The 14,987-nt window shown below is 35.9% G+C and overlaps 1 protein-coding gene across 1 annotated transcript in view; it reads left to right on the top strand.

Moving 5' to 3' along the window:
• Positions 1-14,987, top strand: part of LOC100366335 (beta-1,3-galactosyltransferase 1-like) — a 414,782-nt gene that overhangs the window by 328,121 nt on the left and 71,674 nt on the right. The window lies entirely within an intron of this gene.

Raw genomic sequence — 14,987 nt, 5'->3', positions numbered from 1 at the left:
TTTTTAGCTCCGCTGTTATCAAAAAAGATTGAGCAGAGTTTATGGTATGACTGATTCTCAGTCGTCGCCGCTGTCCATATCCGCGTCAACTTTTATCTTGTACAGAACGATTTAGCCAAATACTTTTATATTTGCACCAAAGATGATTGGGCTTATTCCCTGTCAAAATTGTTAAATTACAAACTTATATCATATTGTTTTGAAATTTGGTATGAATGATCCTGGTGTAGAGTAGACTCATAATTATCAATTTCATTACACTATATGCAAATTTCTATTTTTAGTGATTTTTTTTTTAGCTCTGCTGTCATCGAAGATGACTGAGCAGAGCTCATGGTATGACTAATCCTCCATGTAGTCCCATGTTTGCAGCCAACATAATCAAGGTCACTTGTTTTTTGGCTTGTTTATGAGTGTTGTGTAATAATTAGAGACATTGAAATGTTTCCAATGATCTTTAGTGTCTGATCAAGGGCATTAGCTTGTATATGTATGATGTATAACGACTGCGGGAACTCAAATCCACAGAATATGTACCATTACACTCTTGTGTTAAACAGCAGAGCTCTTTCGACCGTCAGGCTGCTTGCTCATTTGTGCACCACTGATGGCCGTAGTTTAATTTTACTTAATTAAAAGCTTTATAATCGACAGTGACTGCGTTCATTTGTGCACCACTGATGGCCATAGTTTAATTTTACTTATTTAAAAGCTTTGTATTTGACAGTGACTGCGTTCATTTGTGCACCACTGATGGCCATAGTTTAATTTTACTTATTTAAAAGCTTTGTATTTGACAGTGACTGCGTTCATTTGTGCACCACTGATGGCCATAGTTTAATTTTACTTATTTAAAAGCTTTGTATTTGACAGTGATGGCGTTCATTTGTGCACCACTGATGGCCATAGTTTAATTTTACTTATTTAAAAGCTTTGTATTTGACAGTGATGGCGTTCATTTGTGCACCACTGATGGACATAGTTTAATTTTACTTATTTAAAAGCTTTGTATTTGACAGTGATGGCGTTCATTTGTGCACCACTGATGGCCATAGTTTAATTTTACTTATTTAAAAGCTTTGTATTTGACAGTGATGGCGTTCATTTGTGCACCACTGATGGACATAGTTTAATTTTACTTATTTAAAAGCTTTGTATTTGACAGTGATGGCGTTCATTTGTGCACCACTGATGGCCATAGTTTAATTTTACTTATTTAAAAGCTTTGTATTTGACAGTGATGGCGTTCATTTGTGCACCACTGATGGCCATAGTTTAATTTTACTTATTTAAAAGCTTTGTATTTGACAGTGATGGCGTTCATTTGTGCACCACTGATGGCCATAGTTTAATTTTACTTATTTAAAAGCTTTGTATTTGACAGTGATGGTGTTCATTTGTGCACCACTGATGGCCATAGTTTAATTTTACTTATTTAAAAGCTTTGTATTTGACAGTGATGGCGTTCATTTGTGCACCACTGATGGCCATAGTTTAATTTTACTTATTTAAAAGCTTTGTATTTGACAGTGATGGCGTTCATTTGTGCACCACTGATGGCCATAGTTTAATTTTACTTATTTAAAAGCTTTGTATTTGACAATGATTGTGTTCATTTGTGCACCATTAAAACACAGCTTTAAAGTATGCTATGATTATTGATAATTACAATTGGTATTTTATAGTTTATTTCTCAGTATTGAGCCAATTCATGCATGGCTCAAAATATTTACATTTTTGTACAGTAAACAACTTTATATCATCTAGTGCTGTAGTAAAATGAATTTTCAATCTTCATAATAAGGAATAAATTATAATGGACTTGTATTTACTTATTTTGTGCAGTTTGTCATTGTGTCAGTTATGAATGATATTATGGAAGATTTCCTTTCGCATGATAAAAAATTGCATTTATGCAATTGAATTGTTCAACAATTTTTGGGACAATGATTTTTTAGTATATAGCCAAGCTTATTCTGTTTTATGAAAACCTAGTCATTTTATTTTAAAAATAAAATCCCCTGCTGATAGTTGGAAAACTTAAATGCTTGCACTAGGACAGTGTAAAAGTAAAAATAAATATTCTATTTTCACATTTCTTATAATTGTGATACAAAAGTTTATGTAACAGCTGTCAATAAAGCTGCAAATACAGATTTTACATGCACATATTAGCAATTACTTAGGAAAAGAATATCCCAAAATAGTTCAGAAGGTGTTGGTCGATGACGTCACATGGCACGTGTTTGTTACTTCGATGCACGTATTTTTTATCTAGACCTGGTTCAAGTACTGTAAAACCATTTATTTTCACTGACATTTTAATTCACTATTTTGAGCATATTCATAGTGTTTTAATTTCACGATTTTGTCAAGAAAACAATGAATTTTATTGTTATTTTACATGTTTAATTTAGCGGATTTTACTTATAAGCAAAAATAGCGAAATTTAAATCCAGTGAATAATTGATGCATTTACAGTATCTTGAGCCTGTGCTACTGTGTCTGTGTTTCGGGTGCCTGAAGGGCGCGCGCGAGTCGATTGCAGTGTCTCGCTGTATAATAACACTTACCGTTGAGGACAGTATAACACACTGAGTGGTAACTACCACTTTTTGATCGGATTTCCGTGACGTTCACAGAGCGGATTTATTTTATGTGTAGTTCACAAACCCCAGATAAAAAATCATTGATCACCAAACTACTTTTCGTACAACACACACGTCAAACATCCATAAAAATAGTTATTTTTGGGCCATCTACCATTGGTTGCTATGGTGAACAGTTCTTATCGTATCTCAACATTTCAGTTGGTTACACAATGATTAGGAGAACCAATGAAAATGTCTAACAATTCAAAGTCGCTATTTGGTGTACATCGCAACCAGACCCTATCGCATGATTGCCACCTGGAAAACGCAAATCTCGCAATACCTGCACCAAGGCCCAATCACAACCTGAACGATACTCGGACAAACAACGCAGGTACGTTAGAACCTACCGGTCATTGATCAATCCTTTTTTCTGGCATTCTGATTGGTCTGTATGCCTATGTTCATTCTAATTTGTATATCGGCAATTTGTATGAATGCTACAATAGTAGTTCTTTGTTCGGTTGCCAGAAACATGTGTAATAGTTAATAAAAATGTGGAAGTGATGCAAACACCGCCCTCTAGCGATTTTGACAGACACAAGTTTCTGACAATTTTCCCAGTGAATGAAAAATTAACAAAAAAGTACCCAAAATAAAACAAAAACGTGTAACGTCGCAGAGATTATGAAAATGAGATGATATGATGAGAATTTAACCATTAATACTATTTCTGGTGCTACAAAAAACATTGATGGGTGAATATAATGAATTCGAATTGTTGCGGAATAAATTAACTACAATAATACAAACGTCTGATCTAAGTATTGTAAAGCCTTATTGGATATGACACGTGAATACATTAATTATTTATTAACACGTCTACAAATCGCAGTGATTGGTTCGATTATATAAGTGATCGTCAATAATTTGTTTCGTAAAACAATGGAAATATATTGGGATATATTAAATGGCCCGAACACGGAAGATGACATTCGTAATAGTATCAAAAACCTTAAAATGGCTAATTGTCTTATTGGTAAACTATTTAAATACTCAGAAAACTTTATGATCCCATTTCTAAATATCCTTTTTAATCCCATTTTTTGAATTTTCATATTCCCCCAGTATCTGATTCCAAGCTATCATTGTTTCAATTTATAAAAAAACCAGTGAGAAATGACCCCAGTAACTATAGATAAATTCCAATAACCAGTATCTTTGTTAAACTATTTACCTCACATTTACTAATGGTATAAGCATGAGCTGGTTTTAGACACGGGTATTAAGATTAGATAAATATTTATATTACAAAAATACATAACAAGAAAAAGATGATTTTTTTTTGTCTTTGTCAGTTTTTTCAAAGCCTTCGATTCTGTCGGGGAACAACGGTTTCGGTCTACTATGTTCAAGAGTTGGGTAATAGGTTAAATGTCTCAAACACTTTCTATTGGAATGTCAAGTTATGTGTACGCATCGTAAACCAATACACCTGTATTTTGACTGCTCAGTTGGCCTCCGACATGGCTGCATGCTAAGCCTATGTTTATTTAAAAAATTAAGCTAGCAAGTGAGCTTCAGCAGTCCGAGCATCATGGTACACAACTTTCTTTGTGCAATATTTCATATGTAGATATTTTTTATCTGTTTCTACTAGGTTCCCTAACAGAATATGTCTTGGGCGTGTGTGGAAGATACTTATTATGTCTAGGACCAGATATACACGTACATGTTACTATATGATATATACAATAGAATAGTTTATCGAGAGCTAGGGCAAATCGTACTCACTCAGATAACCGATGTAAAGAATTTGCAATTTTTGTATAAATTGGAGCATATTTGGGATGCACAAAGGTGAAAACATCTAACAATCTGTAACTAGTTTAGGCGAAAGTTTCAAACTCTATCGCCATCTTGAGTGACGTAGTAACATCTGTACATTGGACAAGTTGGATACTTATCAGGAATTTAAAAACATAGTCCAACTAAAAAACAAAACAAACAACACTACATTTCTTTCTGTTACCGCTAATTAGTCCCCAGTCGGGCGCAGTGATTGGGATGAAATAAGAAGTGTTCGTGATTGACATAATAGGGTAGCGCGCGTCCCAAATAAAACGTTTAAAACGGCGTTTTCTAGGGATTACAATTAATGGAAATTAAAACTGTTATTATCATTATTATTCTTATGGTAATTCAGTTAAATTATTGCAAGTGCAGGAGTTAATAATTTATCAATAATAATGATATAAACGAGCTCTATGTGACTCGTGTCTTCTTACAGATTTCATTGTGTGAATGATATGTATCAACATTTGCAACCACCAATTCATCAACAGAGGGCGCTGTGAAGTGGTTACTTGAAATAAGTAACGAATAGATAATTTTCTGGCAGGGCAATTGAAAGAACACTGGTAACGTAGTCAACTTTTCGAACAACTTTATTATTTCTAAACACAGCGTAACATGTTATGTTTTATATAATAAAGACTGATGTTGAATTTGTTTATGATGGTATTATGCATGATATGTTGAGCATCGTAAATGAATGTTTAATAACGGACAACTGCAAGTAACAGTTCAATTCTGTGCTCATTTCGAGCTACGTTTGTGTTTGAGTGAATCTACCGATGAGGGCGCAATCACCAGTGACGCTCCAATTCCTGGTCAATAGGTTTTTCTATCATTCTCAACAGTCGTCCTACCTAAAACAATACTACAAATTGTGAAAAAAAAAACGGTAAAGGTCACTAAGCATAACAGTCAAAGTGAATCTACACGGTAAAGAAAACGTGTCCAATATAATGATGCCGGTTTTTTTCCTACAGGAAATTTATACTATACCCACAGATGTACCACATTGGCATGTTGTTTGGAGGGCCCCAATTTATTTTTCACAAGAAATACCCATTCTGCTGGGATTGCTATACTTTTTAAAAGAAACACGGATAATGATGTGTTGAATTTTAACAATGCTGTGCCTGGTCGCTTGTTACACACACACGCTAGTGCGCATGAACTTCCTGTCCACTTTATCAATGTATACGCTCCAACAACTGGGCCGGAGCATTTAGAATTTTTTAAGGTTTTTAAAGGTGTTCTTAACCACTTGAATAATTATCCAGTTATCATTGGAGGCGATTTCAATTGCACTCTAAATTCTGTAAATGACAGGGCAAACTTACTTACCTTCATCCAATCTACTTTCAAATATTTGTCGCCGATTCAAACGTCTCAAACGTAGAATTAGAGACGAGTTACATCTGTTGACCAAATCACGTGATAGGTTCAAAGCTTAGTGCATTAACGATGCAGAAGCAGTGCTCAATAGGTAGGATCTGACATTTCCAGACTACATTGATAACGGTTAAGCTACCAATGCCTACAACAACCGAGAAAGACCCGACCAAACCCATACCGGCAAAGGAACGATTATTTACACTACTTTTATTTATATCTTATTTATATCAATCGTTATTTGAAATTTATGTAATAATCTATATCAGTCATTATTATTGATTTTATTATACTTAATTTAATCGTTATTATTAAATCATAAGATTTTCGTTCTTTTCATCCGATTTTATCAATTCATTCCAATTGTTCTTTCCCCCACACCCATGTTATATACTGTATATAATGTAATTATTGTTAGACTTGAGTAATAACAAACAGAAATGTATGTATGGTATTTAGTAATGTGTCATTTGTTGTTGTAATGCATGAAATAAAATAGTGCATACTTCAAGAAGTGTTGGATGTAATTGTGGATGTCTGTTCGGTGTGATAAAATAAATAGAGACCTTTTTTGTACAAAATACTATAATCGATATGCTATTTTCGAATATTCAATAGCAAATACAATGTTTTGTTGTTGTTGGTAGTCGTATTTATTTTGCTATTCTACCCTGATAAATGACGACCGCGAGTATTCAAAATAGAGTACACTAGTTATTTGTGTTTAAACGATTTACCGTTTTTAGTAGTTGAAAACAATATTTATACTCGTATTTCAAAACTCACTGGAGTATATATGAATACATTATACCGATTGCTGAAATTTGCATTGATTTGTGTTTGCCAAAGCAACCATTGATGGTCAAGTGTTTATTGAGATCCTAGTTTATGTTTATCTAGAATCGGTTACGATATTTAGATTCTAGTATATAAGTCCTTGGGCATGGACCACAAAATAGGGGCCATTGGTACCACTCTCGTCGGGTTTATTAAAATCTCATAGCGATTTTTAAGCTCAGTATCCATAGATACCATATTTATATGATAGCCCTCGGAATTGAATAGCTTTTTTGTGTTACCATGCCAAATATATACCCACTCCTCAGATGACCCAATCAGTTTATTTTCAAACAGGTACAGAATACATTTAATCATACTGGAATATATTTTGGAGAAATTATGTAGCATTTTGTGAATGCTAATAGGTCAGCATACATATTCATATATATATTCCATATTTTTATGTAAACACTGTTGAATATAACCTTGACTAATTTTATACGTACTTCAAATGTACATGACGTAGAACGTAGAATACTTTTCTCATACAGTACTTGGAACACTTAATTTGACTGCATTTTTATATAATATTTTTACAGTAGTATACAAATACCTATAAAGGTGTAGAGAAATTAAATTTGACTGTGCACATATCAGCCAGATTATCAAATATTATCACATGATATTACATACAAAAAGGAGTAGTGACAGAAACACAATAATATAAGAATAATTTTCGTAAGTTTTATGGGAACTGTTAAGTTTATAATATCATAATATCTTATAATAGGAATGTTTTGTACGTTTTCAGGCTGGGTTATGAGAAAGAAATCGATTAAGACTGAAGAAGTAAAAAGAGATATTCATCAAATGTGTATCATCCACATCACGTTTTAATCCACATTTAACTAGCCCCCCATAACTTGCATTATTGGTTGACTCTACTTATCGCTGCCAAAGTAAGGATTCCCATTCCTATTTTGCAGTTGGCAGATCAACTTCAAGATGAATAAGAAATTCCACATATATTGTACCACAGGCACTGCCGAAGTATTTTCACAATGAAGAAGGATCTAGAGTCATGTAGTGGAAATACCCAAAGTAGTGTGTCACGTGATGAGGGAAATATGAGTCATACCGAGAGACCAACCAGGGAATCATCTGGCTGAGAGAGTTCATGGAATTGAGTGTGTTTTTTGTAAAACGCAAAAGTACCAAAAAGGAAAACGAATGAGGGAGTATTATAAAAGCTGTGACACTTAAGGCTGACCATGTACTTCGTAAACCAGCAGTTAAAAAGAAGGAAAAGACATATTAGAAATTACTAGTAGAGCCATAGTTGCTGTAGAAGCACATCACCACCATAGTTGCTACAGAGATCACACAAACGATGTAAGTCGCCCACATTCATCACATAGTCAATTATTGGATGAACTAGCAAACTAGCAAATGAAGATATGCAGGACACAACTGTGGATAAAGAAACATATGTTGCCACCCATCTGATGCTATGATATCACAACCTACAAAGCCTAGACGTTTATATCTTGGTCCCATTGCCAGTAACTGGTAACACAAATTTCCAAGGATTGAAATGTTTTGCTGTCGTATGGAGTGAAAACCTTCCCTGGTAATGTTCAACTTGTAGAAACTATGAACAGATTGGTGTATTGTGTACAGGTTGAAGAAAATCACACAGGCAGAGACTAGCTGCTGCTTCAAGCCAAAGGTTGTACTTCCAGATGTGGTTCAGCCATACATCTACAATTGCCCGGAATAACATATATACTCCTACAGGGACTCGTACAACGCATACAGAGTATAAAATACTCATTCCCCTATGGTCTCACTACCAGATGTTGGAGAATTGAAGCATCATACAATTCATGCTGAGAAGCCACAACTACCAATATATGTAGCGGGGGGGGGGGGGTCACACCCATTACACACTAGAGAGGATGGCAACAAAGAAGTACAAATACGGGCAGCGCATTTATCCAAATGCAATAACAACGGTTTTGATCCAACAGTTCCAAGCTGTGAGGTTTTAACATCACTATCCGGAACATGGTCATCATACCTCACGATGTTATAGATGTTATCTGTCAACCAAGCTTAGACCATAAAAGAGAAAGATTATCAAAGCTTCAAAACAGAATGAAAAGAAACAAGTAAACAAAATATTACAAAGTACAAAGCTGTGAAAAATTACATAATGCTCAAAATTGACGGACCACTAATTGGTCACTGCTCAAAGTAGAAATCTACATATGAGAAAGGTATTTGCAAATGAAATTGAACCCCTGAAAAAAATATGCCAGAGAAATCAGCTACACTGATTGATGGACTAAGCTTGGTACAGAAGGTTAGGAATGAACTAGCCACAATTAGGATATTGCAGTCTCTATCCATTCCATGGCTCTGAGAGAAAGATCTCATAGCCCAAGAATTGATGTAGTTCTTGATACTTATCAGGGAATTTCAATAAAGAAAGTCGAGAGGACTTACAGAAAGGAAGAGGGAAATTTTTGCATCACATCAGAGAAAATCAAATCGTGAAGTAGTGGAGAAAATTCCTAAAACAAGTAAACATTAAGGCCAGCTTCTTAGAATTACTCGTAAATGAGTGGGAAAAAGTCAAAATACTCTGATAGGAGAATACACTTTACATAACTATCAGGGGGAACTCTCTTCTCTCGGGGTTCTCCACACGTGTCAGGGGGAAACACGTCTCGTCTCTCTATCTTGTCCCCTTGAGGTACGGGATCGGGAAAGTCACCTTAACTTTACAGTCAAATAAGGCACACACAACGAAATACGTTTCAGCTCTCGTCTTAGTCGATCTTTTGGAGCACTCTATAAGACACAGCGCCCTGGGGAAAAGTCCCCAAGACTCTCACAAGGCTGAACCAAGACTCGCCCAAGACTGGACTGCCTCAAGGCTCGCCCCTGGACTGCACTCTCGACTGCCCAGGACTGCGTCTGTCGTGGAATATTCGCCAAGACCAACTCAAACTCTCTTTATTCATTTTCAAAACTCTAACCAATTACAAAGCAGTAAAAAGACTCTAGGGCGTAATCTTCAATCATAAAGCCAATCACATTAAGTACTGAATACGTCATATCTTTTGATTAATCGTTCACTACATTAATAACTATGGATACCAACTGTCAGAATCGCGACGGTTATCTGGTAATTAGTTCCAAATCACTGAGCCAAGTTCCGTCCAAAACTTCAAATAGGCCTAAACGATGACAGACATAACACAGCAATTCAGCTAATAATCAACTAATTAAGTCGGTTAACAGATACGCGAAAACAAATTCATGACACATCCCTTCACCCAAACTGAGAGATATGCCTCCCGGCATTACACGTTCATAAATCAAAGATACCGTCAGCCACTCATCGTCATAGGGTTAAATACAATACTAATAAAAGGTATAAATCAAAAACAGTAAAACACACTAATTAAGTACAATGATTATAAAGTCTAAATACAATGGTTATAAAGTTTCAAATATCAACGGTTATAAATCAAAAACAAGAGAAAGGCTACCAAACGACTCACTTTTCTCAAACAGTTCGCTGAGGTAACCCTTCGCTGCACTGTCTCCGTTACTAAGGTTACAAACTATATATCAAAAGGTCAAAAAAAACTAAGGCATGGCGGTGTAACCAAGCGATCAGCCAATCGCTGCAGTCGACAGCATGATCACGTGATTACCAGGGATGCGTCTCTCGGTTAAAGCATTGCAAAGCGGTAACTAATAAACAATGAATAAACAAAAGCTATTAATCAAACTCTTGTCATATACGCTTATAAACTTCAACTGAACTCACAAGTCGTTAATCTAAACACAAGTCATACGGCGTGGAAACAGAATGCAAAGACAAAGCTATCATAACACATTACTCCTCTGGCAAAAAAGACGGGAAAAAGACTAAAACGATAGAAACTACTGAATTACATAAACCTGTCAATCATGAACAAAAGCTTGCGTTATCAAACAATACATATATAAGCGCACCAAACTCCCATCTCAAAAAGACATTAAAAACGTTACAAAGGTGCTCTCCACTCAAAAAGCATCAGAAGTATTCCGGAAACAACACGTAAACAAAAACGACTCTTAAAACGTCGATATCTCTGTACTCGACAAATCTCAAAACTCTTAAAAAAATCTCATTGGGGCATTACTTTCCCCATCATAATACGTACTCATAAACTCATAAAAACACCATAAAACATCACAAAACTCAAAACACTGTGTTGCAAATACTTGTCCACTGAGGCGCGCTTAAATCGTTATAAAGGACCTCGCACGTCAACAAATATCAGTTCAAAACAAAGATCTGGGCGCTTACACACATACAATTCAACATCACAAAAAAACGGTAAGAAAAAAACGATAGGAAAAGCAAGCAATACATTACATTACTGAGCAATAGGGTTAGGGTTATGGAAAAGAATTCAACGTCCTTGAGTTACACAGTGTCAGTTACAGTGTCCAGCGAGCGGTTCTCTAAGCAAATAGCTAAAGTTCTAATCACAGTCTATAAAGCATCTTCTTCTTTCGTCGTGTTAGTCCGGGTCGTTCTTTCATCTTCTTGTCTTTAATGTCGCTCAATTCTTAATTATTCAGTCCTATACGATACTCGTCCTTCATAAAGGGTTCTGAAATCTTCATCTCTTCAGCGTTGTACATCGGTGTCGTTTGGGTAAAGACGTTAGTCGTCAAGCGCGGTTTCGTCTCTGCCATCGAGCAAGTTAGTTCGGTTCACAAGAAAGACACATCTTCGCCATTTACTTTTCTTCACAGGATGTCAATGTGTGTTAAACACCTGTCCAGGGTTCTCACACCACGTATCAGGGGTAAAATCTTCTCATCGGGGTTCTCCACACTGTCAGGGGGGAATCTCGTCTCGTCTCTCTATCGCGTCCCCTGGAGGTACGGGATCGGGAAAGTCACTTTAACTTTACAGTCAAATAAGGCACACACAACGAAATACGTTTCAGCTCTCGTCTTAGTCGATCTTTTGGAGCACTCTATAAGACACAGCGCCCTGGGGAAAAGTCCCCAAGACTCTCACAAGGCTGAACCAAGACTCGCCCAAGACTGGACTGCCTCAAGGCTCGCCCCTGGACTGCACTCTCAACTGCCCAGGACTGCGTCTGTCGTGTAGTATTCGCCAAGACCAACTCAAACTCTCTTTATTCATTTTTAAAACTCTAACCAATTACAAAGCAGTAAAAAGACTCTAGGGCGTAATCTTCAATCATAAAGCCAATCACATTAAGTACTGAATACGTCATATCTTTTGATTAATCGTACACTACATTAATAACTATGGATACCAACTGTCAGAATCGCGACGGTTATCTGGTAATTAGTTCCAAATCACTGAGCCAAGTTCCGTCCAAAACTTCAAATAGGCCTAAACGATGACAGACATAACACAGCAATTCAGCTAATAATCAACTAATTAAGTCGGTTAACAGATACGCGAAAACAAATTCATGACATAACACAACTGAAGTGGTAAGACAAAAAAACTACTCATTACAGAGGCTTATCATATACATATAATCTATGGATACTAAGCTTACAAAAATCACTACGAGAATTAATCCCCCCCCCAATGGTACAGGTAAGCCTAAATGGCTCATGCACTATATTGAATATTCACCTTACAAGTATGTCAACTCATTCAGTAAAGAACGCCACTACAGCTGTGGTCACTTTGATCCCGGATAGCAGTCTAACCACTGACGGTCAGTATATTATATGTGCTTTAAATTCCTAACATGTTGGTCTCATTTCATGACAATATGGAGATCCCATTCACACTCAATCCTCGACTTTGAATAAAAGCATTACATCTATTCTGTTTCATTAATCTTTTACTCTTCTATCAGTCAAATGAGGTTACTTATCACTTTTAAAGAAGAGATGCAGGTTGGGAGACTATATTTTTATTTGGCTCTAATTACTGTATTTACACGGGTAAAATATAATTTTTACCAATCAAGTTATATATCATTTGAAAGAGCTTTATTTAAACTTTCGAGTTTTATGGTTTACAATAATGTACTATGATGTGGTATGGATTTGGGTTAAAATCATATATTTTAGGTGAAAGTGCACTTAGAACTATTTAACTTTTGGATACATACCCTGATTTTGATTTAAAATACTTATTTAAAACTTTAGAAACATAATGCCTTATTTATAAGTGTTTCCATTGACAAGTTTTTACACCGTGCTCTTTGAAACATTCACATTTTATAAATCGTTCACAATTAACAGAGCCTCTAGCATTGGCAGCTCTATTGTTTCTGTTCAGTGAAGACAGTGAAACCACACAAAGCCATTTACTTAGGATAGACCTGAATAATCACCCCTGAAAATTTCATTGAAAACAAATGAACCGTCTAGAAGTTAAATAGTTTTAAAGTTGAAATGTTTAGTAAAAAATGAAACATAGATAATCGCAATTTTGTTAAACAAATGATAAAACGAATCATTCGCTTCATATGTGTAATAGAAACTCATAGAAGTGTACCATAATTTGCTGATGTTAAATCGTCAGGTAAAAAATTAAATAAAAATATTTACAATGCGAGGGAAACGGACGAAAAATCGTCCGCGAAGTCGTGTTATCAATTCCACTGAGGGAGGGACACAATGGATTACGTAAAGCCGATGAGATATTCATACAGTTATATAAACATAGCGATCGCCGTTGGATGGGTCATGGAGCCAATTTTAGCCACCTTTAAAAAATACTTTGTATGACGCAGTTTCCATGGACCGTGCGAAGTTAGACGACCCGGCTGAAATGGGATCTAATATTTTACTACACAACGGCTATTCGTTTTACTACTCAATCACCCAAACACCGGTGAAACAAATTCGAAATGAAATCTCATTGGAAGGGAAACTATTGTGAATCGAGGCAGGTTTCATTGAACTACAGACGACACGGGTCGATAAAAATTAAACGAACCCTGACCTCTGAAAATACCTCATTCATAGAGTGCCTTAGTACCGGAGGTCGCCGATAAAAGCCATACAACGACATCGCTTCCGGTGCATGCTAGCTGACAAGGGGGGGGGGGGGGGTTCCGATTAAGGTAAACAAGATGGCATCGCAGAGTGCATGGTTTTTCCTCGGTGTTTAAAAAAAAGCATCTCGTTGCCGATTTTTCTGTAATTTCCAGAGTAGAGTATTTTTTTATATTTTTAATTAACCGAGCATTTTACGTGTGTGTATTTGACACTTAAAAGTTAGTTATCGATGACAGCAACAGCAGTGTTGTTTGTCAATTGCATCGCAATTATATCAGCACGATAATCGTTACAGCGAAACGAAAAATGTTTACTTCAGTGTTAAAATGCCGTTGGAGTAAAAATGTGTGGAAACATTTTTTAGTTTCTCCCACAATGCGAAAAAGCTTGAAATCTATGCACCAAGAAAACAAAAGAAATTGTGGCCTTGTTTTGCATGAAAATTAAATCACTTATCATTTACAACTGTATGTTTTGTTTCATTCCGCTTGCATGCTGGAAGCGTCTATGTCTTGTTTTTTTGTAGTTTGCTAGTTGATCGCGCTTGAGGTAAGTAAACAGAGAGCCAGGACAGGAAGTCGCACACCGCTGCTCTGAGGCCAGCAATCATTTGCATATAACTTCAACAGTGACTTGTCAATCAAAGAGCAACGCAAACTAACTTTCGGGACTTTTAATCACATACGCGTGCCTCGGTTCCCTATATTTTAAAATTGATTTTTGAGTATGTTCCAACATTGACATTGCACCTAAATTTTAACAATATCTAGCCAAGTTTGTCTGGGTGAGAAAAAAAAAATCTACGAACCTGCATCTCTACATTAAAATCACCCCTAAAACGGATAGTGTGGTATTTTGAAATTATCTTTACCTATTAAACCAAAGTTCTTCTGGCATAGAAGACGAGTGCCTTAAACTAACAATAACTCATATTAACAGGACAAAATTAATTCTGAATATTAGCAGAAATCATGAATTTGAGTTTAATCAGTCATCCAGTACATAAAGAAATGAATGGAGGCTGCTGCAAATATAAATGTACTACACGACTGCCGACGCTGCCTCTATCAATTACTCTTTCCACACGCTTCGTTACGTTAGGTTGAAACATTTGCATGTGTGTCTGTGTTCTGAAGTGCCTCAAAATAAAACAGTTTCAAAGAAAAGTGCTTTAGTTACTCTTATGAACGTTTATACATGTCATATACGTAAACACTTATGAAACATACTGTCACACGCAAGGTAATATTACCGTAATTTGTATAGTACAGGTGTGATGGTTCAAATACCAAAATGGCA

This window comes from Saccoglossus kowalevskii, chromosome 5, assembly GCF_978046115.1.
Source record: "Saccoglossus kowalevskii chromosome 5, keSacKowa6.1, whole genome shotgun sequence".
NCBI classification, from domain to species: domain Eukaryota; kingdom Metazoa; phylum Hemichordata; class Enteropneusta; family Harrimaniidae; genus Saccoglossus; species Saccoglossus kowalevskii.
Note: the sequence above shows the minus strand (reverse complement) of the source record. Positions and strands in the feature narration are given on the sequence as shown.